Source organism: Anomaloglossus baeobatrachus, chromosome 1 (assembly GCF_048569485.1).
Source record: "Anomaloglossus baeobatrachus isolate aAnoBae1 chromosome 1, aAnoBae1.hap1, whole genome shotgun sequence".
NCBI classification, from domain to species: Eukaryota; Metazoa; Chordata; class Amphibia; order Anura; family Aromobatidae; genus Anomaloglossus; species Anomaloglossus baeobatrachus.
The window spans coordinates 690156565-690184202 of NC_134353.1; positions in this window are offsets into that span (position 1 = coordinate 690156565).

Sequence of the window (27638 nt, forward strand, 5' to 3'; positions counted from 1 at the left end):
ACGGATTGACAGAGAGGAGAGGCTGGAGAATAGTGGAGAGACAGGTGTATTAGTCAGTCAGCAAAGTTTATGTCACACAGTGATTATCATGATTCTACCAGCAAAAAGGGATTCCCCAGCTAGTGCCACAACAAACAAGGTACACCAAAAATATGATATCATGGATGTCATTGGTACCAGGGGGCGGAGGGCGAGGTCACCTCCCACACTCACCTGAGACTGATCCCTGCACTCCCTAACATCCCTACTTGAGTCCTTTTCCTCATTGCCAATCACATGCTAAGGCCCTGACATGCGTTAAACTCACCATGGCTAGTAACATGGCTGATTAGACCACTAGTCTCAACACTGCAATAATACAACATAAGGGTAGGGAGACAGACAAAGGGAAATAGACACAAAAACTAAAACACTCCAAATGTAATGATACACACAAATTTTTAATTTTTTGTGTCTAGATCCCCTTTACCCCATGAGGGGGGTGATAATTCATATGCATAGGATATTTTGATTTAAGATTTATATTTAATAAAAGTTTATTACTTTAATCTTCTTCCAGTCCTTGATTTCTTCGTAGATTTAAATTGTTATGAACTAATTCAAAGCACATTTATCATTGAGTGTTCTGATATCTTGGAATATAGCCAGGAATGAAGGCATGTACATGGTGCATGTGCATGGTGAGTCTAAATGGACCCTCCCAAGATGTGATAGGACGGACAAAACGTGTAAGTGAAATCACTGGAATAGAAGTGAAAAAGGAAAGAAAGGCAAAAGAAATGAAAAACAAGACAACTATCAGCCATTGGACAAAGACAAAATAAGCTGTGGTGCGACAGAGAGGGAGCCCAACGACGCAACTTGGGGTCACCAGATCGAGCCCCGGCATCTATTATGTGTCCTATACCACAAGTATCTACCACTATTTGTTCACCATATGGTTATTGGTCTTAACCTTTTTATAGCATGGTCATCTGCTGAGGTTTCCTTATGGCCTAATTTAGAATGTGCCATCATTATTGTAAACATTGTTACTTAGTTAGGGGCTCACTCATAATCCTTCTGCACTGCGTTGCGATGCATCTGCTTGCAATCTTTGAATGGTTTTGAGGGCCTCAGACTTTCAAATGAAAATATATATCTACTAACATTGGAAACTTATAATGTTTAAATAGGTGTTTCTTGAGTTTTGTAACATTTTTTTATCACATTGCAAGTAACACTAGCTCTTAAGTAAGACTAGCTCTTAAGAAGTGATGAAAATGTGATCTAGATATGCTAAAACATATTGGTTAAGTGTGTTAGAAAAAATCTTGTTGATAAAATGCTCCTACATGGCAGGAAAATTACATAGTCTGAAGGGTATGACCAGATATTCATAATACGTACAAGATATATAACTAACACACTCCATAGAGAAAATCCACCCAAACCTGTACATTAATTGTAAAGCATAAACATATTTCAATCTTAAAAGGGATTTTGTCAAGGACAGTGATATTTTGTCATGCTCCTGCTCAGACTTTGGTAGTTGATCTAAGATCTAAGTGAACTATTCTTCTTGTTCATGAAGTTGAATCTCACATTCTTTTAACTTGCAAGAATTTAATAGAAAGGCTGTAACTCACTGCTTGTAATAAGAGGTCACCAGAAGGCCATCCTCACTGTTCCTGTGGTGGGAATGTCATAATAACTGGTACATCTTGATGCTCACTTGATGACGTCAAAGTTTTTTGCGTAAGATTCTTCCCCCCTCCAGCTGTGACAAATTATAACACTCACAATCTTATATACAATTTACAGTGAAGAACAGAAAATGTTACCAAATAAAGTGTTAAACAAAAAGCTTCCAACTTCCCTAAGACCGCCATAGGAGTGAGATGTACCTATCTACATTCAACATCTACCCCCACTAACCAAAAGAAAGCGAGCCCTCTCTATCACATCTTATAGTCCAGAAAAAAATATCCATCCTTATAGGGGGCTTTACACGCTACGACATCGCTAATGCGAGCTCGTTGGGGTCACGGAATTGGTGACGCACATCCGGCCGCATTAGCGATGCCGTTGTGTGTGACACCGATGAGCGATTTTGCATCGTTGCAAAAACTTGCAAAATCGCTCATCGGTGACATGGGGGTCCATTCTCAAAAATCGTTACTGCAGCAGTAATGAGGTTGTTCCTCGTTCCTGTGGCAGCACACATCGCTCCGTGTGACACCGCAGAAACGAGGAAGCTCTCCTTACCTGCCTCCCGGCCGCTATGCGGAAGGAAGGAGGTGGACGGGATGTTACGTCCCGCTCAGCTCCGCCCCTCCGCTGCTATTGGGTGGCCGCTCAGTGACGTTGCTGTGATGCCGCACGGACCACCCCCTTAGAAAGGAGGCGGTTCGCCGGTCACAGCGACGTCGCCGGGCAGGTAAGTATGTGTTACGGGTCTGGGCGATGTTGGGCAGCACGGGCAGCGATTTGCCCGTGTCGCGCAACAGATGGGGGCGGGTACCCACACTAGCAATATCGGGACCGATATCGCAGTGTGTAAAGCCAGCTTTAGTCTTATAAATGGATGCCATCTGCCAAAATATTAGTTGTCTATTTTCCATTTGAAGCTGCCTATGCTGAACAACAACACCTTTTTTAATTCTGACATGTCACAAAATCCTTTATGAAATATGCGCCTTGTCCAATCCATCACTACAGGATTCCTAGCTCATTTCTAATTTTTGACGAAACTATGATTATGTGGTAAAGTAAGTGGAAAAAAAAGTACGTCTAAGCAAAAATAATTCAGCCAGGTGAAGAGAGCTGAGGTCATTGCCTCCTGAATGTGTAGCTAAAATTCCTGGGCATGGCAAAAATTTACATATGGAGATGACCTCTTTCAATATTTGCAATTTCTTAAAAATGTTATGCCCCTCCACGAACCATCCACCAGCAAAAAAGAAAACTAATTAAAAAACTAATAGACAATTCAAGAAGTCAAGGAATTCGGGTGAAAAAAGGTTTGTAGCAATCATACGTCCAATGCCCCATATGCTTCACTTTTTCTGGAGACAAACCATAATAATAATAATAATTTTATTCATTTATATAGCACTATTAATTCCATAGCGCTTTACATATATTGGCAACACTGTCCCCATTGGGGCTCACAATCTAGAGTCCCTATCTGTATGTTTTTCGAGTGTGGGAGGAAACCGGATACCCGGAGGAAACCCACGCAAACACGGGGAGAACATACAAACTCCTTGCAGATGGTGTCCTTGGTGGGATTTGAACCCAGGACCCCAGCGCTGCAAGACTGCAGTGCTAACCACTGAGCCACCATGCCACCCATTCTGGATTGTCTACTGTTGCTGCACCAATATGTAAAGAGTGGGTGAGAAATTCTTAGGTGTCAACACCACGTCTGAGTAGTAAAGCTTATAAATCGCTTTCAATTGATACATCGTAACTGGTGAACCATTTGGATGAGACAAAAAGGAAAGGCACATACTGTAGATCAAAAAATCTTAAACTGTTGGGATTGAACAGCTACTAGCCCCCAATCTATAAACAGCCAACCATGAGTACCTGCCAAGTATGTCTGTTTTAGATTTCTGAATTTGCACCTGAATTCAGTCAAGTAAAACCATTGTCATCTGGCAAGGGAAAAACTATCACCACATTCATTTTCTGCAAACGTTACTGTAGCCATATAAATATTATCATATTTGTTCAAAAAAGGCAAATTTTGCATGAAACATGTTAAGCAAGATGTTAATCATATTTCTCATTATTTCACCATCTCATGATTAGAGGAAATGCTGCCCCATTTCCTTTCATCTCCTTTTTTCATTACTTTGCCCTATTTCCGTCCTCTACATTGCCTGTTCATTCTGCCACACTTATCTTATTGTATTTCATACATGATATATTTATATTCCTGTTTTCATTTCTTTCATGTTTATCCCATTTTTTTTCTCATTTATTCAATTTTTTCATTTCTTTCATTTTTCTTACTTTTCATTATATTATTCTTTTCATTTTTCCTTTCTTTCCAATTTTCATTCTATTTAAATGTATTACTTTTTCATAACTTTTCCATATTGTTCCACTTTTCCCTTCTTTATATTTTCCTATGATTCATAGATCTTTTTTCTTGGCATCTATATTTTCTTTAGTCTTTTACTGAGCATGCAATTTTTATCTATTTTGTTACTTTAGTGCTTAAATTATGTATGTGCTTGCTACCTACTTTTTTATGCATATTCTTGTAGGTTGTCAACAAGTCCTATGCCCCAATACATTGGCCATATTACTTGTACAAATATTTTTCTGCCACTGTAACATTGACGCTTTTCATCACTTGACTATTTAGTGTTGTGGGATTCTCTATTATATTCAGTTTATTCTACCACTGAACACTACAATTGAATGTGACCATGGAGTAGCAACCATACTGTTTTTGATTAGAGGAAATTGGCACCAATATTTTGTAGTACAAATGTATGACAGAATTAAATGAAATTTAAATTTGTAAATCCTGCCAATATTTCTCTCTTTCTCTAAGGCCCCCTTCACACGTCAGTGATTCTGGTACGTATGTTGCTGTTTTTACACGTACCGGAATCACAGACATATGCAAACCTATTAAAATCAATTGGTCTGTGCAACCATCAGTGATTTCTTACTGACCGTGTTTCTCTGCGCCGTACATGCATGTCCGTGTGTTCTGCATGGAAACAAGTCTGTTTTTCTCTGGCATCAATGATGTCACATGGACTACACAGTGGTGTGATCCATGGGGCACGTACCAGAGAAAACATGTATCTTTGAAATAAATTGATTTTTATACTCACCTGTCTCCAGCGATGCTGTCTCCGTCCGTTGCTGTTTTCTGCTTCCAGGCTGGATAATTATGCTCATGAATATTCACTGCACCATGACGCAAAAGTAGCAGTGGAGGGGAGACAGTGGCAGCCGGAGACAGCAGAGCCGGAGACATCAGCACCACAGAGAGGAGCTCCGGTGACAGGTGAGTATAGGAGTGCCTGATCTCCGTGTGCTACCCATGATAGCACACGGAGAACACACGTGTGCCAAAATCACAACACACAGAGGTCCAAATGTATCTTTAAAATGTCAGTGAAAAACGTGTGTGTTTTTTACTGACATGAGAAAGAGGCCTGATTATCTGCATATCGCTAATTGTAAAACAAAGCAAAAATAAACTGTGTTTTCACAACTTACCTTTTTGCTCATTCTAACGTATTACTTTAATTCTCTGGTTTGATGCCTGAGGCATTTCCATGACATGTTATTTGTGGATCTGTCAGCATGCCATGATTATTTGTTTGATTTTGTTTATTATATATGGTTTAATATGCGGGAAGTGTTATTAAAATGTCACTCATTTCACTCTGCTCAAATTTAGTATTTAATTTGTATCACATAGCTCATTGCAAGCTGCATCCCATAAATCAAATTTTGCAGAATGTATGAAGGACAGTACTTGTCTACGAAGGCTCTAGAAAATGTATCGATCTATGTATCTATCTATCTATTGTATGTCATACAAACATGGACATGGATTGCTGTGGACTGTAAATTTTTTTTTAAACCCACCATTGGAAACCAAGGGAAACAGAAAATAAATTGCATTAGAACAGAAGTTGATCTAGTTTTTTTATACTTACTCCCTCTGGAAAACAGCTAACTAAGCTCATCCTTGTTAGAATATAAATGACAGTATATTGGCTGGCTGTAGACCAATAGTACAAAATGCACATCGTGACTTATAAGAAGCAAGCTCTTGGGGTAATCGTTATGAAGGTAGAGAGACAGGTTAACATTTCCTCATTTTTGCATTGATTTTCTTTATATGGTTTGGGAATTGCAGTTTATTGTCCTAGAAGCAATCAATTAATTCTTGCCAAAGTCCTTTTTTAGCACAGCACTATTTGTACTGTGTGTTATCTTTATTATTTGGTTTTATATTTTATTATTTCTATTCTCAATTTAACCTATTTGGCATAATGATTAAATCTTAACAGATGCCACTTAGTATAAAAAAAATATTTTATTAGTGTTATTTTTTAAAATTAATTTTATGGAACTAAGTTATGATATTATATAATGTCCTTTGTAAATGGCTTTTGCAATCAGGAAAGCTCCTTTCTATGTTATCTTTTATAAAATTTGGACATCGCAAAAGGCAATTTCCACTATAAGGGCCTCCATATATAGACCCGAGTTGACAGCTACATATGAATGTTCATCATGGAATACCACATTTCTACAGCAATGGCTGCTGCAAGGCATATCAGAAGCCATCCACAGTGACAATAGCTGACTGTCACGAGGTTTAGGCTGCAGAATATGTGAGTTAAGTTAGTCGCAATTTACTTTAGGGGTTAAAACTTAACAGCTTTAACTTTGCAATTATCTTTAGTGAATATAATAAACACAATTCTCATGTTTATTTAGCTATCTGTCTAATTGAGCAGTCTCCTTGTTTACTATCTTATGTTATCATAAAGGTCCAGTCACACTAAGCAACTTACCAGCGATCCCAACAACGATAGGGATCGCTGGTAAGTTGCTAGGAGGTTGCTGGTGAGATGTCACACTGCGACGCTCCAGCGATCCCACCAGCAACCTGACCTGGCAGGGATCGCTGGAGCGTCGCTACACGAGTTGCTGGTGAGCTCACCAGCAACCAGTGACCAGCCCCCAGCGCCACGTGGAAGATGCTGCGCTTGGTAACTAAGGTAAATATCGGGTAACCAACCCGATATTTACCTTGGTTACCAGCGCACGGAGCTACACGTGCAGAGAGCAGGGAGCAGTGCACACTGAGCGCTGGCTCCATGCTCTCCTAGTTACAGCACACATCGGGTTAATTACCCGATGTGTGCTGCAGCTACATGTGCACAGAGCAGGGAGCAGCGCACACTGCTTAGCGCTGGCTCCTTGCTCTCATAGCTACAGCACACATCGGGTTAATTAACCCGATGTGTCCTGCAGCTACATGTGCACAGAGCAGGAGCCGGCACTGACAGTGAGAGCGGCGGAGGCTGGTAACGAAGGTAAATATCGGGTAACCAAGGACAGGGCTTCTTGGTTACCCGATGTTTACATTGGTTACCAGCCTCCGCAGAAGCCGGCTCCTGCTGCCTGCACATTTAGTTGTTGCTGTCTCGCTGTCACACACAGCGATCTGTGCTGCACAGCGGGACAGCAACAACTAAAAAATGGCCCAGGACATTCAGCAACAACCAGCGACCTCACAGCAGGGGCCAGGTTGTTGCTGGATGTCACACACAGCAAAATCGCTAGCAACGTCACAAAAGTTGTTCGTTAGCAGCGATGTTGCTAGCGATGTTGCTTAGTGTGACGGGGCCTTAAGTCATTTATCATTGACACCACCATTAGTCTGTGATGAGTTCTTCCCTCTGAGTTGTCCCAATTTATCTTTACTATTTAAAGTGACTCCCACTCTGATCCTGAAAATTGACTATACATTTATTACATATAGTCACCCTACCTGGTGCCCCTTAGTGTTATAATCCTCCTTCTTCAAATATTCCTACTGTGGGAGTACAGTTGTAAGTAGTGATGTGCGAGTAAACGAACATTGGGGTACTCAGATTCTTTCATTACTCATCTCAGTATCACGGGTGCGCAAGCAGCATGCTTGAGTCCCTGCCCTGCATGTTTCTCGGCTGCTAGATAGCCAAATAACATGTGGGGATTGCCTGCTATACATGGTAATGCCGGCCGCATCATGTCATCGGGTATTATATAAGACCCGGTGATGCTATACACTCTCCTAGTCACCTCTGAAAGCAGTTCAAGGAGAGTTGATCTAGGAGCGAGAGCTTAGATTAGAGCAGACATATAGGCTGTGGATCATTGATATTGCAGTAATTGTATACTGCTGTAGCACTATTAAATTAAAAGTCCTTTTCAGCATTACATACTGTCCTTTCTCTAACAAAATGACTGTTACTTCCATTCAGTGTAAGGATAGCTAGTGGAGTAGGGATAGTTTGATATTGGAGGCATATAGGCAGGGTTTATTGCCTTAGGGTATGTGCACACAATCAGTGTTTGTTCAGGCTTTCATGCAGCTGAATTTCCACATGAATCTCACACCTCTGCTCAACTGCGCTTTTCCTTGCTTTTTCTTAAGCATTTTTGCATGTGTTTTTTGCCACATTTTTGTCTTAATAATGTTGGTTGTAAAGCTGGGTTCACACATAGCGACAGCGACAACGACATCGCTGTTATGTCACCATTTTCTGTGACGTAACAGCGACCTTGTAAGTAAAACACAGCGACGCAGCAGCGATCATAACGTCGCTACATGTGCAGAGAGCAGGGAGCCGCGCACACTGCTTAGTGCTGGCTCCTTGCTCTCCTAGCTACAGTACACATGGGGTTAATTACCTGATGTGTACTGCAGCTACATGTGCACAGAGCAGGAGCCGGCACTAGCAGCAAGAGCGGCGGAGGCTGCTAACGAAGGTAAATATCGGGTAACCAGGGAAAGGTCTTCCCTTGTTTACCCGATGTTTACAGTGGTTACAGCTTTCCGCAGCTGCCAGACGCCGGCTCCTGCTCCCTGCTCGCTTAATTTCGTCGCTCTCTCGCTGTCACACACAGCGATGTGTGCTTCACAGTGGGAGAGCGACGACGAAAAAATGAAGCAGGACATTCAGCAACGAGCAACGACCTCACAGCAGGGGCCAGCTCGTTGCTGGATGTCACACACAGCGACAGCGACGGGACGTCACTGCAACGTCACAGAAAATGGTGACGTAGCAGCGACGTCGTTGTCATCGTCTCTGTGTGTGACACCACCCTAAGACATCAAGTAGAGCAAACAGGAAGTTGCCCAAAGCAAAGCAATGTCCCACTCCTCTACACTCCATATACTTGCACACTTTAGTTTCTTGCATGTGGTACTAAAGGGTGATTAGCCTGGTTAAACATAAATGAATAATAAAAATGATGTGGCTGCGCAGCTATTTTTGTTAACCAGCCAAGGTAAAAAAGACAGCTATAATATTAGGCTGTAAAGGTCCATAGTTATTGCCAGCCTAAAAATATCAGCCCTCATCAACCCCAGAAGTGGTGCATAACTTTTCTGGCTCTTCACCTTTGCTCTTCCTCATTGCCCTAGTACCGTAGCTATTGAGGTAATGGTAGTTAGAGTTTATGTCTGCTGTGTAAGGTCAGCTGGCATCAATCTCTAGTGTTAGGAATGGAGAGGTATCTATCAGACACCCAAATTACTAACTCAGTAAGTTAAAACACAAATCACACAAATAAATCTTTTAATTGAAAAAACATTTAGCCCTGGTTCACTAATTTATTTAAAAAAAAAAAATGATAAGAAGTAGCTTATTAAATCCAATGTAGTCCACAAATGGAAACCTGGAAACCTGAAAATTATGAGAAATTGAGAAAAGGATAGAGGAGGCATTTTATTTTATTTTATTTTAAATTTTGCCTTATATGCAAGTCATTATACAGAATGTTTCCTAACATTTTTTCCTGTAAAATCCATTTTATCTTCAGTTTTGTACATTTTATTGTCAGCCAGTAAAAGTGGCGTAATTCTCTGACAACATTGTTCCAGCAGTGATCTGGGAGTCAGAGATGTATCAGGTGTCTTATCCATGCTGTTCCCATTCCATTTGAGTGCTCTTTCAATCCATTTCAGCAACTTTTCTCCCCCCCCTGAGCCCTCCTGGGTGGTCTTCCAGAAATATTCTTGAGTTTTCTATTGACTTTCATTATACTCTGTACTCAAGTCAAAGTCATTGAAGGGTCCAACCTGCTAGATTTGAATACCAAGCACTCAAGCACTTTAGTGCTCGCTCATTACTAGTTGTAAGTCTGAACCAAGCCGCCCCGTCAAAAGGCAGGGAAGACATGGTTTAAATGTACAACTGTACTCCTTATGCCAACATTTCAACAAGGGGAATAGAACTGATGAAAGCAGAGACAGCAGCAACAAAGCACCAAGGTGATTATATGTGACTAAATAAATCAGTCTTTAGTTCTGAAGGGTGACCTTAAAATTAATCCCAGCCTGCTTACAACATTTTGTTTTTAAGGACATCATTATGTGTTGATTATATGTTGTCTCCTTTCATTCTGCTAATCAGTAGTTATCTGACTTCACTAATGTGATATTATCATACAAAACTGGTACATACCAAAAATTATTTTGCTGTTCCCCTTTAAGTTTAATTGAGCAACCAATGTATGCCTGGCAAGTATCCTGGGCTGCATGCTTAAATGTTTTTCTTATTTTTATTGGCACTACAAAAGAGCTTAATTCTCTGTTATAACAGGAGAACCAGGTTCATTGCTAGTGAAAAAAGTGACAAACTATAAATGCACAGTAAGGCTACTTTCACACATCCGGTTTGAGCAGTGCGGCTCAATCCGGCTGTGCAAGCTATACAACGAATGCGGCGAAAACACCGCATCCTTTGCATAAGTTTTTACATGCGGCCCGTCCGTTTTTTTCCGGTTGCGGCATGCTACTGAGCATGCGCAGTGGAAAAAAACGCATGTGGCGGCCAGATGCGTTTTTTTCCACATCGCCGCCGCATCCGGCATCCATAGGCATGCATTGAAACATGTGCCGCAGCGGCCGGATGCGGCGCGATGCGGTTTTTTTGCCGGAGCAAAAAACGTTGCAGGTAACGTTCCATCCGGCCGCGGCATCAGCTAAATCTGCCGTATGCGGCAAAAACCGGACCGACCGCAAGCCCATGCGGCACAATATGGCACTAATGTAAGTCTATGCAAAAAAAAAACGCAACCGGCGGCAAAAAAAACGGTTGCGGTTTTCCTGCAGACCGCCGTATTGTGCCGCAGAGCAAAAACCGGATGTGTGAAAGTAGCCTAAGTATGTCACATGGAAGCAATAAAAATGTATGAGTACTATGATAACATACAGTGGCATGCAAACGTTTGGGCATTTCCGGTCAAAATGACTGTTATTGTGAACAGATAAGGAAGTTGAAGGTGAAATGATCTTTAAAAAGCATAAAATTAAAGATGACACATTTCTTTTGTATTGTAGGCAAAAAAAAAAAAAATATATTTTTTTTTTTTCATCATTTACATTTAAAAAAAATGCAATAGGGAAAATGGGGAGGTGCAAAGGTTTGGGCACCTTTTGTGTGCTCAGATAACTATGACCAAGGCTTTCGACCTTAATTGGCCTGTTAGGGTTATGGCTTATTCACTACCATTGTTAGGAAAGGCAAGTTAATGCAAATTTCACAGCTTTATGAAAACCCAGCCTTTACTAACCTTGTGCTGAAAAACAGCAGCCATGGGTTCTTCTAAGAAGCTGCCTAAGGGTATGTGCGCACGTTGCTTTTTACCTGCTTTTTTGCTGCTTTTTCTTCTGCGCTGTTTAATGCCAAAATGGATGTGTTCTTCTATTCAAGCAAAGTCTATGGGAATTTGGGTTTCTTGTTCACACTATGTTGTTCAAAATGCTGCCTTTTTGTGGCAGAACTTTGGTCAAAAACTCAGCTTTGCAGTGCAAAACCCAATTGGCAAAAACAATTGACATGTTGCTTCTTTGAAAAGCTGAGTTTTTGACCAAAGTTCTGCCACAAAAAGGCAGCATTTTGAACAACATAGTGTGAACAAGAAACCCAAATTCCCATAGACTTTGCTTGAATAGAAGAACACATCCATTTTGGCATTAAACAGCGCAGAAGAAGAAGCAGCAAAAACGCAGGTAAAAAGCAGGTAAAAAGCAACGTGCGCACATACCCTTAGACTCTGAAAAGAAAAATGGTGGAAGCTTACAAAGCAGGAGAAGAGTATAATAAGATAACAAAGTGTTTTCAGGTTGCCCTTTGCTCAGTTTGAAATGTCATTAAGAAATGTCAGTTACCAGAAAAAGTGAAGGTGAAGATTAGAAATGAGTGATCTTGATTGGAAAAGATTGTAAAATTAAAGTCATATGATCCTTGGCAGGGTCGGGTTGGGATCGGAATACCGAACATTTTACCGAAAATTCGGAACTGTTCCATTTGGTTCAGTATATGTTCGGTTTGCCGAAACCATCCTCTCTCGGCTCCATCACAGCCATGTCAAGTATTAGCATGGCTGTCATTGGCCAGGTAAATCATTGTAAAAAGGATGAAGAATGATTAAAGCAGGACATATTTACTGATAATTTAAAAAAAACAAAAAACAAAAAAAACCAGGTGCAGTTTTCTGTCAAAAGGTGCAAATTTGGTGCTGCAATCTGGTAAGGTTACTGAGTTCATTGAGGTCCTGTTACTTGTGGTTACAGGTGGAGAACCGTGGGAACCTCCAGCTGTATAACCTGATTGACTTCACCGCTCATTGTTGCGGCTCAGTCTCTGACTGAAGTTACAGTGTGCAGTCATGTTCTATGGCATCATGCTGTCACCAAAGATGTAGCAGGGCTAGAATCATTGTGGCACCTCGTATGGATTACATCAGACCTGGGTGTTTTGGGGCTTAATAAAGGGGTAAAAGAGGGTGGATTTTTTTGTATTTTATCTCAGAAAAAGGATGTTTTCAGTGTTTTTATTTATTTACTCCAGAAGAAACATAACAAAGCAAGATTAATGTTTGCAAATTCACACAGTTTGGTTTGGAGTGTTTCAGCAAAGTGAGAAAAGACAGTTGTACATTAGAGAGGGGAAAAGGGAGAGACTGATATTGAGAGAATGCTTACAATGTGTAAAAGGACAGTGTATGTGAAAGAAATCAGCAGCTTAGATATACACACATAGCTAAATTGTTGGTTTAATGAAAGAAAAACCCACAAGGATCACAGAAATAACTTTAATCTGACAAATGTAATAATAAATAAAAAAAAATATGAAAATGAACAAATGAAAGTCAGATATTGCTTTTCAACCATGCTTCCAGAGATTTTTTTTAAAAAAATAAAACTCATGAAATAGGCCTAGACAGAAATGATGGTACCCCTGAAAATAATGTGCCAAAAGGGACATGTTAAATCAAGGTGTGTCCACTAATTAGCATCACAGGTGCTATAATCTTGTAATCAGTCAGTGGCCCTTTATAAAGGGCTACAGATACTCACTATGCTGTTTAGTGACATGGTGTGTATCACACTCAACATGGACCAGAGGAAGCAAAGGAAAGAAATGTCTCAGTTAATTATAAAGAAAATTATAGACAAGCATGTTAAAGGTAAAGGTTATAAGACCATCTCCAAGCAGCTTGATGTTCCTGTGACTACAGTTGCACATATTATTCAGAAATTTAGGAGCCATGGGACTGTAGCCAACCTCCATGGACGTGGCTGCAGGAGAAAAATTGATGACAAATCAAACAGATGAATAATAGGAATGGTAACAAAAAAGCCCAGAAAAAACGATAAAGAGATTAAAGGTGAACTTCAACCTCAAGGATCATCTGTGTCAGATCGCACCATTCGTTGTTGTTTGAGCCAAGGTGGACTTCATGGGAGATGACCAAGGAGGACACCATTGTTGAAAAAACTAATACAAAGCCAGAATGGAATTTCCCAAACTACATTTTGACAAGCCACAACAATTCTAGGAGAATGTCCTATGGACAGATGAGACAAAAATGGAACTTTTTGGCAAGGCACATCAGCTCTATGTTCAAGAGTGTGTAAAGCAGTAATCAAAGCAAAAGATGGCTACTTTGAAGAACCTAGAATATTAGACATATTTTCAGTTGTTTCACACTTTTTTGTTAAGTATTTCATTATTCCACACGTGTCAATTCATATCATAGTTTTGATGCCTTCAATGTGAATCTACAACTTTCAGAGTCACGGAAATAGAGAAAACTCTTTGAATGAGAAGGTGTGTCCAAACCTTTGGTCTGTACTGTGTATATATATATGTATATATATATCTATACAGTTAGGTCCAGAAATATTTGGACAGTGACACAAGTTTTGTTATTTTAGCTGTTTACAAAAACATGTTCAGAAATACAATTATGTATATAATATGGGCTGAAAGTGCACACTCCCAGCTACAATATGAGAGTTTTCACATCCAAATCGGAGAAAGGGTTTAGGAATCATAGCTCTGTAATGCATAGCCTCCTCTTTTTCAAGGGACCAAAAGTAATTGGACAAGGGACTCTAAGGGCTGCAATTAACTCTGAAGGTGTCTCCCTTGTTAACCTGTAATCAATGAAGTAGTTAAAAGGTCTGGGGTTGATTACAGGTGTGTGGTTTTGCATTTGGAAGCTGTTGCTGTGACCAGACAACATGCGGTCTAAGGAACTCTCAATTGAGGTGAAGCAGAACATCCTGAAGCTGAAAAAAAAGAAAAAATTCATCACAGAGATAGCAGACATGCTTGGAGTAGCAAAATCAACAGTCGGGTACATTCTGAGAAAAAAGGAATTGACTGGTGAGCTTGGGAACTGAAAAAGGCCTGGGCGTCCACGGATGACAACAGTGGTGGAGTGTTTCAGCAAAGTGAGAAAAGACAGTTGTACATTAGAGAGGGGAAAAGGGAGAGACTGATATTGAGAGAATGCTTACAATGTGTAAAAGGACAGTGTATGTGAAAGAAATCAGCAGCTTAGATATACACACATAGCTAAATTGTTGGTTTAATGAAAGAAAAACCCACAAGGATCACAGAAATAACTTTAATCTGACAAATGTAATAATAAATAAAAAAAAATATGAAAATGAACAAATGAAAGTCAGATATTGCTTTTCAACCATGCTTCCAGAGATTTTTTTTTTAAAAAATAAAACTCATGAAATAGGCCTAGACAGAAATGATGGTACCCCTGAAAATAATGTGTCAAAAGGGACATGTTAAATCAAGGTGTGTCCACTAATTAGCATCACAGGTGCTATAATCTTGTAGTCAGTCAGTGGCCCTTTATAAAGGGCTACAGATACTCACTATGCTGTTTAGTGACATGGTGTGTATCACACTCAACATGGACCAGAGGAAGCAAAGGAAAGAAATGTCTCAGTTAATTATAAAGAAAATTATAGACAAGCATGTTAAAGGTAAAGGTTATAAGACCATCTCCAAGCAGCTTGATGTTCCTGTGACTACAGTTGCACATATTATTCAGAAATTTAGGAGCCATGGGACTGTAGCCAACCTCCATGGACGTGGCTGCAGGAGAAAAATTGATGACAAATCAAACAGATGAATAATAGGAATGGTAACAAAAAAGCCCAGAAAAAACGATAAAGAGATTAAACGTGAACTTTAAGCTCAAGGATCCTCAGTGTCAGATCGCACCATTCGTTGTTGTTTGAGCCAAGGTGGACTTCATGGGAGATGACCAAGGAGGACACCATTGTTGAAAAAAGTAATAAAAAGCCAGAATGGAATTTCCCAAACTACATTTTGACAAGCCACAAAAATTCTAGGAGAATGTCCTATGGACAGATGAGACAAAAATGGAACTTTTTGGCAAGGCACATCATCTCTATGTTCAAGAGTGTGTAAAGCAGTAATCAAAGCAAAAGATGGCTACTTTGAAGAACCTAGAATATTAGACATATTTTCAGTTGTTTCACACTTTTTTGTTAAGTATTTCATTATTCCACACGTGTCAATTCATATCATAGTTTTGATGCCTTCAATGTGAATCTACAACTTTCAGAGTCACGGAAATAGAGAAAACTCTTTGAATGAGAAGGTGTGTCCAAACCTTTGGTCTGTACTGTGTATATATATATGTATATATATATATACAGTTAGGTCCAGAAATATTTGGACAGTGACACAAGTTTTGTTATTTTAGCTGTTTACAAAAACATGTTCAGAAATACAATTATGTATATAATATGGGCTGAAAGTGCACACTCCCAGCTACAATATGAGAGTTTTCACATCCAAATCGGAGAAAGGGTTTAGGAATCATAGCTCTGTAATGATTAGCCTCCTCTTTTTCAAGGGACCAAAAGTAATTGGACAAGGGACTCTAAGGGCTGCAATTAACTCTGAAGGCGTCTCCCTTGTTAACCTGTAATCAATGAAGTAGTTAAAAGGTCTGGGGTTGATTACAGGTGTGTGGTTTTGCATTTGGAAGCTGTTGCTGTGACCAGACAACATGCGGTCTAAGGAACTCTCAATTGAGGTGAAGCAGAACATCCTGAAGCTGAAAAAAAAGAAAAAATTCATCAGAGAGATAGCAGACATGCTTGGAGTAGCAAAATCAACAGTCGGGTACATTCTGAGAAAAAAGGAATTAACTGGTGAGCTTGGGAACTCAAAAAGGCCTGGGCGTCCATGGATGACAACAGTAGTGGATGATCGCCGCATACTTTCTTTGGTGAAGAAGAACCCGTTCACAACATCAACTGAAGTCCAGAACACTCTCAGTGAAGTAGGTGTATCTGTCTCTAAGTCAACAGTAAAGAGAAGACTCCATGAAAGTAAATACAAAGGGTTCACATCTAGATGCAAACCATTCATCAATTCCAAAAATAGACAGGCCAGAGTTAAATTTGCTGAAAAACACCTTATGAAGCCAGCTCAGTTCTGGAAAAGTATTCTATGGACAGATGAGACAAAGATCAACCTGTACCAGAATGATGGGAAGAAAAAAGTTTGGAGAAGAAAGGGAACTGCACATGATCCAAGGCACATCACATCCTCTGTAAAACATGGTGGAGGCAACGTGATGGCATGGGCATGCATGGCTTTCAATGGCACTGGGTCACTTGTGTTTATTGATGACATAACAGCAGACAAGAGTAGCCGGATGAATTCTGAAGTGTACCGGGATATACTTTCAGCCCAGATTCAGCCAAATGCCGCAAAGTTGATCAGACGGCGCTTCATAGTACAGATGGACAATGACCCCAAGCATACAGCCAAAGCTACCCAGGAGTTCCTGAGTGCAAAAATGTGGAACATTCTGCAATGGCCAAGTCAATCACCAGATCTTAACCCAATTGAGCATGCATTTCACTTGCTCAAATCCAGACTTAAGACGGAAAGACCCACAAACAAGCAAGACCTGAAGGCTGCGGCTGTAAAGGCCTGGCAAAGCATTAAGAAGGAGGAAACCCAGCGTTTGGTGATGTCCATGGGTTCCAGACTTAAGGCAATGATTGCCTCCAAAGGATTCGCAACAAAATATTGAAAATAAAAATATTTTGTTTGGGTTTGGTTTATTTGTCCAATTACTTTTGACCTCCTAAAATGTGGAGTGTTTGTAAAGAAATGTGTACAATTCCTACAATTTTTATCAGATATTTTTGTTCAAACCTTCAAATTAAACGTTACAATCTGCACTTGAATTCTGTTGTAGAGGTTTCATTTCAAATCCAATGTGGTGGCATGCAGAGCCCAACTCGCGAAAATTGTGTCACTGTCCAAATATCTCTGGACCTAACTGTATATATATATATATATATATATATAAATAAAAAGAGAGAAGAGAGATGTGTATTAGCTTATTAGCTTTATGCAATGTTTATCTGAATATTTAATATGTATTAAAAAAGCACTTCAAAGGTTAAAGGGAACTGAAAGTTTTTGACTGTTCAAAGTGATTTCAAGAGTTTTTCCTGGTGGAGATCCTGGTACTAAAACCCTTGTAATCCAAATGTGCAGAAGTGTTAAGCTGAGCATTGTGCCCCATAGTTTCTGATCAATTCTTTATGTCTCACCTCGGAAAGCAGAGTAAGCATTGTATAGATTCATAGAATCCATACCTTCCGTTAAAAAAGGATCATTATACTTTAAGGTCAACAGACTTATTAGAAACATAAATGAACGTCTACTATCATTCTATTATGACCTGTTCCATTATGATGCTGATATGATTGTTCCCTATATTTTTATAGATTGGTTGCTGACAATTACTATTGATTTCTTTTTTCCATTCTTGATAGAAGTCAGCCCTCACTTTAATTTCTTTAAACTATTATTGCTCACTAATGAAAATGTTTAGAATGAATGAAATGTATTGATCAATGCAGTACGTGGAATTAATGCCTCCATAATTCATCAATGTTATCACCCACAGCTTTATTTCAGTTTCCAAAGTATTATTCACCTTCTGGTTCTATACTCTATTATAATATATAAAAGAAATGAAAAATTCATCCACTTCTTCTATTCTTTTGTGATTCCCTAAGTGTTGAATATCTAAAGCTTCTATTAACACATCTATACATACATGCATGCATACTCATTTATATCTGAATTATTTTAGAGTATTTCTTCTCTGGTTAAACATTGAGGTTGAGTTTCAAAGAACAAAAAGAACACTTCATTCCTATTTTGGATATGGATATTTCCCAACTAGTAATTTCCATCACATTTAGATTGAAATGTGGAAACATGGTCTCAGTAAGTTTTTGGCAAATACTTAATTTTTCACATTTCCTATTAACTGCAATTTGATTAGCATAGGTAGATATTCTTCTACATTATACATTAGCATTTCTATTTTTTTATGTAAAAATGTGCTAGTCTAGCATTTGATAATCCCTATGTTTGAAATGACTGACACTTTTTCCAACATACCACTTTGAAAGTACAGTGCTCTCACAATCAGAATATAGGGCAGAAATAGTCAATTTTGACAATCTTCTGATTTTAAAACAAAGTACAAAAGATGGAATTAAAAGGAATCAATCACCTGATTTATTCTTACTAATCTGAGGGTAGAATACTATAGGGACAGAGGTCCTGATTCCAGCTAGTCATTTAATTGGCTTCTTGCTTTAGTTCTGATAATATCACTGCTTTATCTATTAGTCCTTTCAGTGATATGTTCTGGAAACCCTAATCTTAAATAATAGATTTCTGTTTACATAGTGCAAAGGCAGAGAGCTGACAATGGTGGAGGTGTGTGGTTAGCCAAAGTTCATTAAAATAAAGGAGTACTTAGAAGCAACCTATCATTGATAGGGGAAGCAGAGCTGCAACATAACAACTAGGTTTTATGAAAAAATATACTAACAAGTCCAAGAAAAGACCCAGCAATGGAATAAGGTTCTCTACCCCTACTATGTTACACACAGATGATGTAGGAAAATCCATGTGAGAGATTGTATTGTATGTAGTTTTTTGGCACTTGATTTATAGATTTGCGGTCCTCTACTAATCAAAGGGGTTTTCCGGTAACAAAAATACATTTTGATTAATAGATCTTGTAATAATAACAAGTTTCATAACAAATTGTATTAAAAATAATTGTATTAAAAATGTTCCTTTGCTGAGATAATCTTATAAATGTGCCTCTGTAATACCACAAAGTTGGGGTTTACATTAATGTATAATATACATAAAGTCATGACTGAAAGTGTTGGCACCCTTGAATTTATTTAACAAATGAAGTATTTCTCCCAGAAAATTATTGCAATTATGCATGTTTTCTCATACACATGTTTATTTCCTTTGTGTTTATTGGAACAACACAATAAAACAGAGAATAAAAGGCAAATTGGACATTATTTCACACAAAACCCCAAAAATTGGCAGGATAAAATTGTTGCAACATTTCCAAAATTGTGAGTAAACAACTTTGTTTCAAGCGTGTGATGCTTGTTCAAACTTACCTGTGGCAAGTAACAGTGGTGAGCAATATGAAAATCCCACCTGAAATTAGATAAAAAAAGGGGAGATGTATACTCAGTCATTGCATTATGTGTCTGTGTCTGGACTTTTTAGTGCTGAAGTGCACATTTAGTGCTAGTTTTTTTGCTTTTGAATTGAATTGGTCGTTGGCTGACCCCCACCTTGCTATGCACCCCAATTTGGGATGTATTCCACCTGTCTAGGTTTTGGCGGGTGGTGACTGTTCACATTCAGTCATCAGGCCCTGTCCACAGGCTATTTACTTCATGCAGCATTTGCTTGGACCTGTCCCGCCCACAAGCCATGTTTCAGTCATGGGTACGGGATTGAAATAGACCAGGTGAGTGCTGCTAAGAGCAGTTCTACTATTTCATATGTGAGGCCGTTTGGCATATTTTATAAAAATATTTTAGTGTTAGGACTGCCCCAACAGAGATTTGCCGTGAAGTGGTGGGGTGGCTCAAGAAATTGCAATTTTTTGCCAAAAATCTCATATTTATAATAAGTACAGTTGGAATTTTTAGTGCTGAAGTGCACATTTAGTGCTAGCTTTTTTGCTTTTTCTTCATGTGTCTGTGTTTGCCACACTAAGCATGGAGAACAGAAAGAAGAGAAGAGTACTGTCTGAGAACTTAAGAACCAAAATTGTTGAAAAATATCAACAAAGTTAAAGTTACAAGTCCATCTCCAGAGATCTTGATATTCCTTTGTCCATTGTGTGTAATATAATTAAGAAGTTTACAACCCATTAAACAGCAGTTAAATCTCTCTGTATGTAGATGGCAGAGAAAAATTGATAAAAGGTTGCAAAATAGGATAGTCCAGGTAGTGTATATGCAGCCCCAATCAAGTTCCCCAAAAATGTAAGCTATCCTGCAGTCTCAGGGTGCATCAGTTTCAGCATGAACAATCCATCAACATTTAAATGAAATGAAACGCTATGGCAGGAGACCCAATAGACCCCCTCTGCTGACACAGACACATAAAAAAGCTCGACTGTAATGAGCCAAAATGTACGTGAGCAAGCCAATATCCTTCTGTGAAAACATCTTGTAGACAGATGGGAGAAACATAGATTTTTGGTAAAGCACATCATTCTACTGCTTACTGAAAATGAAATGAGGCATACAAATAATACAAATATAGCATCTACAGTAAAATGTGGTGGAAGCTCAAAAATGTTTTGGGGTTATTTTACTGCCTCTGGCACTTTATGCCTTGACTGTGTGCAAGGCATTATGAAATCTGAATATTATTATTATTATTAGTAATTATTATAGCACCATTTATTCTATGGTGCTTTACATGTAAAAAGGGTATACAAAAAAGGGACAGGTACAATAATCATAAACAATACAAGGCACAGACAGTTACAGGAGGAAAGAGGTCCCTGCCCGCGAGGGCTAACAGTCTACGAGGGATGGGTGAGGATACAGTAGGTGAGGATAGAGTTGGTCGTGCCGTGCTGTATCAGACTGAGGATTACGGCAGGTTGTAGACTTGTCAGAAGAGGTTGATCTTCAGGTTCCTTTTGAAGCTTGTCAAGGTAGGCGAGAGTCTGATGTATTGTGGCAGAGTATTCCAGAGTATGGGGGAGGCATGCGAGAAATCTTGGATGCGATGGTGGGAAGAGGAGATGACAGGGGAGTAGAGAAGGAGATCTTGTGAGGATCGAAGGTTACGTGCAGGTAAGTACCGGGAGACTAGGTCACAGATGTAGGGAGGAGATAGGTTGTGAATGGCTTTGTAGGTCATGGTTAGGGTTTTGAACTTGAGTTGTTGGGCAATGGGAAGGGATTGGCAGAGAGGAGAGGTCGGGGAGTAGTGGTGGGACAGGTGGATCAGTCGGACAGCATAGTTTAGAATAGATTGTAGAGGATTGTAGGTTGCAATGTAGTGCCCAGTGTCAGAAAGCTAGGTTTGCATCCAAGTTCATGGGTCTTCCAGCAAGACAATGACCCCAAAAATGTTTCAAAAAGCACCAAGAAATAGATGGACACAAAGTGCTAGAGAGTTCTGAAAGGACCAGGAATGATTCTGGATCTAAATTCCACTGGAGACCTTCAGAGGGATCTTAAAATATAACAGGCATTTAGGCAGGGTTGATTGCGTTACATTACCTACTGCTACAAAATCAAAGAGCCCTTTTATGGGTTAATTCAGAATACAGCTGCTACCTGTGCATAGTACATGGAGAGTGTTGGGAGTAGGGCTGCAGGCTGTTTAACAGGCAGTTATGCTGGATTGATTGTGTTACTTTACTTACTGCTACAAAATCAAACAGCCCTTTAAAGAATTAATTCAGAATACCGCTGGTATCTGTCCTTGATAGTGCACAATACGTTTTGGCGTAGGGTTAGAGATGATTTAACAGGCATTTAGGCAGGGTTGTTTGCAGTACATTACTTGCTGCTACAAAATTATCTCACAAACAGTCCTTTTAAAGGGGTAATTTACAATACCACTGCTATATACCCTTTTTAGTGCACAGAAAGTTCTGGAGTAGGGATAGAGACTTTTTTATCCACATTTAGACAGGCTTGATTGCGTTACATTAACTGCTGCTACAACATCTTACAAATAGCCCTTTTAAAGGAGTAATTCACAATATCGTTGCTATTTGCCCTTGGTAGAGCATGGAAAATTCTGGAGTATGGATAGAGACTGTTTTACCGGCATGTAGGCAGGGTTGATTGTGTTATATTACCTGCTGCTACAAAATCTTACAAACAGCTCTTTTAAATGGGTAATTCATAATGCCACTGCTATCTGTGTTTGTTAGTGCACAGAAAGTTCTTCAGTAGGGATAGAGACTGTTTTACCAGAATTTAGGCCGGGTTGAGTGTATTACTTTACCTGCTGCTACAAAATCTTACAAACAGACTTTTTAACCCTTTCACCCCCTTGCAATTTTTTTTTTTCATTTTTGTTTTTTCCTCCTCTTCCTAATCCTTTTATTTTTCCATCAATATTGCCATATGAGAAGGTTTTTCTGTGGGATGAGTTGTACTTTTAAATGAAACCATTAATTTTAATATATAGTTTACTGGCAAACAGGAAAAAAATTCCAAGTGGGGTAAAATTGCAAAAAAAGTGCAATTGCACGATTGTTTTTGTAGTCTTTTATTTACCACAGTCACTATATGGTAAAACTGACATATCAGTATGATGCCTCACATCGGTATGAGTTCATAGATACCAGACATGTATAGGTTGACTTTAATCTAAGGAATGAAAAAAATTCTGAAGTTTGTCCAGAATAATAATAACAATAATGCCATTTTCAGAGATCCATAGTGTTATAATTTTTTGGGATCTGGGGCTCAGTGAAAGCTTACTTTTTGTGTCTTGAGCTAACTTCTTTAATTATACCATTTTTGCGTAGATGCAACATTTTGATCACCTGTTATTGCATTTTAATGCAATGTTGCAGCAGCCAAAAAAACGTAGTTTTAGCGTTTGGAATTTTTTTGATAGATGATGCATTTCTGAAAGCGGTGATACCAAATATGTGTATTTTTTTAATTATTTTATTTTCAATGGGGCGAAAGGGTGGTGATTTGCACTTTTAGGTTTTTAATTTTTTCATATTTTTTAAAACTTTTTTTTACTTTTCTTTATTGAGTTTACTAGTCCCCTTTGATCAGCAAAACTGCAGTGCTCCTGTTAGGGCTCTGTCGGCTCTCCCAGAAAGTGAGTCACGGTAGCAACAGAGATCATCAGCTAACTCTACACTACTATGGCAACACCATGGCGCTCTGTGATCGCATCATGGGTCTGCCGATGGCAGCGAGGAATAGCGCTCTCCCCGCTGCAGCCATTTAAATCTCTGTCATATTTTGACAGTGAAATCTAAGTGGTTAGTAGGTGCTGGTGGATTTCTGATCCACCTGCGCCTTTTAGCCATACTTCTCTACTGATCGGACTACTGCTGGCTTGCTGCCAGGGCCCTCAGTAGCTGGGGGGGACCATAACCTAAAAAATATATATCTAAAGTCATGAAGAGGTTAAAGGGGTAATTCACAATACCACTGCTATCTGTCCTTATTAGTGCAGGGAAAGTTTTGCAGTAGGGATAGAGACTGTTTTACGGGCATTTGACTGGGTTGACAATCATATTACCTGTTGCTACAAAATCTTACAAACAGGCCTTTTAATGTGTAATACTACTGCTATCTGTCCTTGTGCGTGCACGGAAAGTTCTGCAGGAGGGATAGATACAGTAGAATGTTTACTGGCATTTAGGCAAGGTTGATTGCATTCCATTACCTACTACTACAAAAGCTTAAAACACAGCCATTTTAACACTCAATTCAAAATACAGATGCTATCTGTCTTTGTTAGTGCACAGAAAGTTCTGCAGTAGGGACAGAGACTGTTTTACCGGCATTTAGGCAGGGTAGATGTCGTTACTTTTCCTGCTGCACTACTTTACCTGGTTGATTGCATTGCATTATCTAAACAATTACAAAGCAACAATTTTCAAAAACGGCACATACATAGCCTGATTTCAGAGTTGAACCACACAGCCAAGATTGGAAGAATTCCCCCAGTTTCCCCACAGAGTAGCAATTTTCAAAAAAGGTCCCTATATAGCCTATTCTCAGAGTTGACCTACACAGCCGAGATTGTCCAAGTTCTCCCAACTGAGCAACAAGTTTTAAAAAGGACCCTACAGAGCCTGTTTTCCATGTTGAATCACACAGCCAAGTTTTGCAGCGTTAGCTCACAGAGTAACAATTTAGAAAAAGGCCCCTATATAGCCTATTTTCAGAGTTGAACCACACATCTAGGATAGGATGAGTTCTCCGCAGAGCAACAATTTTCAAAAAGGCCCCTACATAGCCTGTATTCCCAGTTGACATACACAGCCAAGATTGGCAAAATTCCCCCACAGAGAAACAATTTTAAAAAAGACCTTTACAGAATCTTTTCCCAGTTGACTCACACAGCCAAGATGTGCAGAGTTCCACCTCTGCAGCAACAATTTACTAAAATGACCCCTACATAGCTCGTTTCAAATTGACCCACACAGCCAAGATTGGAAGAGTTCGCCAACAGAGCAACAGTTTTCAAAAAGGTATCTACAGTGCCTATTTTCCAAGTTGATCCACACAGCCAAGATTGGTAGTGTTCCCCTACAGAGCAACAATGATCAAGAAGACCCCTGCAGAGCTTGTTTTCATATTCTATCCACATATTCATGACTGGCAGAGTTCCCCCAAAGAACAACAATTTAAAAAAGGCCTCTACATAGCTTCTTTTCAGAGTTGAACCACACAGCTAAGATTGGAAGAGTTCTCACACAAAGCAACAATTTAAAAAAGGACCGTGCAGAATATATTTGCCATGTTGACTCACACAGCCAAGTTTGGTAAAGTTCCCCCGCAGAGCAACAATTTTAAAAAAGATCACTACACAGCCTATTTTCAGGGTTAATCCACACAGCTAAGATTGCAAAGTTTCCCCCACAGAGCAACAATTTTAAAAAAAGGCCCCAACATACCGTTTTCAGAGCTTGCCCACAAAGCCAAGATTGAAAGAGTTGCTTACAGAGCAACAATTTTCAAAAAGGCCCATATATAGCCTCTTTTCCCAGTTGGTTCACACAGCCAAGATTGGCAGAGTTCCCCCACAGAGCAACCATTTTCAAAAATAATCCTGCATAGCCTGTTTTCAGAGTTAGCCAACACAGTCAAGATGGGCATAGTTTGCCACAGAATGCCAATTAATTTAAAAAGGTCCTTATATAGCCTGATTTCAGAGTTGACCCACACAGAGGAGATTGGAAGATTTTCCTCATAGAGCCAACATTTTCAAAGCGGCCTCTACTGCAGCTGTTTTCCCAGTTGACACACACAGTAAATCTTGGCAGTGTTCCCCGACAAAGCGACAAGTATCAAAAAAAGGCCCCATACAGTGCCTGTTTTCAGATTTGACCCACACAGCCAAAATTGAAAGAGATAACCAACTATTTTGGAAAAAGGCCACTACATAACCTGTTCTCCCAGTTGACCCACACAGCCAAGATTGTCAGAATTCCCCGACAGAGCATCAATTTTCACAAAAGGCTCTTATATAGACCGTTTTCAGAGTTGATCCACATAGTCAAGATTGTACGATTTCCCCCAAAGAGCCAACATTTTCAAAACAGCCCCTACAGAGCCTGTTTTCAAAATTGACCCACTCAGTCAAGATTAGCACATTTCCCTCACAAAGCAACAATTTAAAACAATGCTCCTGCATAGCACATTTTCAAAGTTGACCCACACAGCCAATATTGGAAGAGTTCCGTCACAGAGCAGCAATTTCTAAAAAAGCCCCTACAAAGCCTGTTTTAAGAGTTGACCGACACAGCCAAGATTGACAGCGTTCGCCCACAGAGTAAAAAGTTTCAAAAGAAGGCCGCTACATATCCTTCTTTCAGACTTGACCTACCAAGAGTTACCAATCATATATCATATACAGTGCTTTGCAAAAGTATTCGGCTCCCTTTAAATTTTCAACCTTTTTCCACATTTCAGGCTTGGAACATTAAAATAAAAATTTTAATGTTATGGTGAAGAATCAACAACAAGTGGGACACAATTGTGAAGTTGAACTAAGTTTATTGCTTATTTTAATCTTAAAAAAAAAAAAAAATAATAACTGAAAAGTGGGGCGTGCAATATTATTCATCCCCTTTACTTTCAGTGCAGAAAACTCACTCCCGAAGTTCATTGAGGATCTCTGAATGATCCAATGTTGTCCTAAATGACTGATGATGATAAATATAAGCCACCTGTGTGTAATCAAGTCTCCGTGTAAATGTAACTACTCTGTGATAGTCTCAGTGTTCTGATTAAAGCACAAATAGCATCATATAGACCAAGGAACACAACAGGCAGGTCCGTGATACTGTTGTGGAGAAGTTTAAAGCTGGATTTGGTTAAAAAAAGATTTCCAAAACTTTAAACATCCCAAGGAGCACTGTGCAAGCGATCATATTGAAATGGAAAAAGTGTCCCACCCCTGCAAATCTACCAAGACCTGGCCGCCCATCCAAACTTTCATCTCAAACAAGGAGAAGACTGATCAGAGATGCAGTCATGAGGCCCATGATCACTCTGGATGAACTGCAGAGATCTACAGCTGAGGTGGGAGAGTGTGTCCATAGGACAAAAATCAGTCATACACTGCACAAATCTGGCCTTTATGGAAGAGTGGCAAGAAGAAAGCCATTTCTCAAAGATATCCATAAAAAGTGTTGTTTAAAGTTTGCCACAAGCCACCTGGGAGACACAGCAAACATGTGGAAGAAGGTGCTCTAGTCACATGAAAGCAAAATCAAACTATTTGGGCACAAGGCCAAACGATATGTTTGCTGTAAAAGCGACACAGCTTATCACCCTAAACACACCATCCGCACTGTCAAATATGGTGGTGACAGCATCATGGTTTGAGCCTTCTTTTCTTCAGCAGGGACAGGAAGATGGTTAAAATTGATGGAGCCAAATACAGGACCATTCTTGAAGAAAACCTGTTGTAGTCTGCAAAAGGCCTGAGACTGGGACGGAGATTTGTCTTCCAACAAGACAATGATCCCAAACATAGTGCAAAATCTACAATGGAATGGTTCACAAATAAACGTATCCAGGTGTTAGAATGGCCAAGTCAAAGTCCAGACCTGAATCCAATCGAGAATCTGTGGAAAGAGCTGAAAATTGCTGTTCATAAACACTCTCCATCCAAACTCACTTAGCTCGAGCTATTTGCAAAGGAAGAAAGGGCAAGTATTTCAGTCTCTTGAAGTGCACAAGTGATAGACACATACCCCAAGTGACTTGCAGCTGTAATCACAGCAAAAGGTGGTGATACAAAGTATTAACTTAAAGGGGACGAATAATATTGCACGCCCCACTTTTCAGTTAATTTTTTTTTTTTTTTTTAAGTTTAAAATAAGCAATAAATTTTGTTCAACTTCACAATTGTGTCCCACTTGTTATTGATTCTTCACCATAACATTAAAATGTTTATCTTTATGCTTGAAGCCTGAAATGTGGAAAAAGG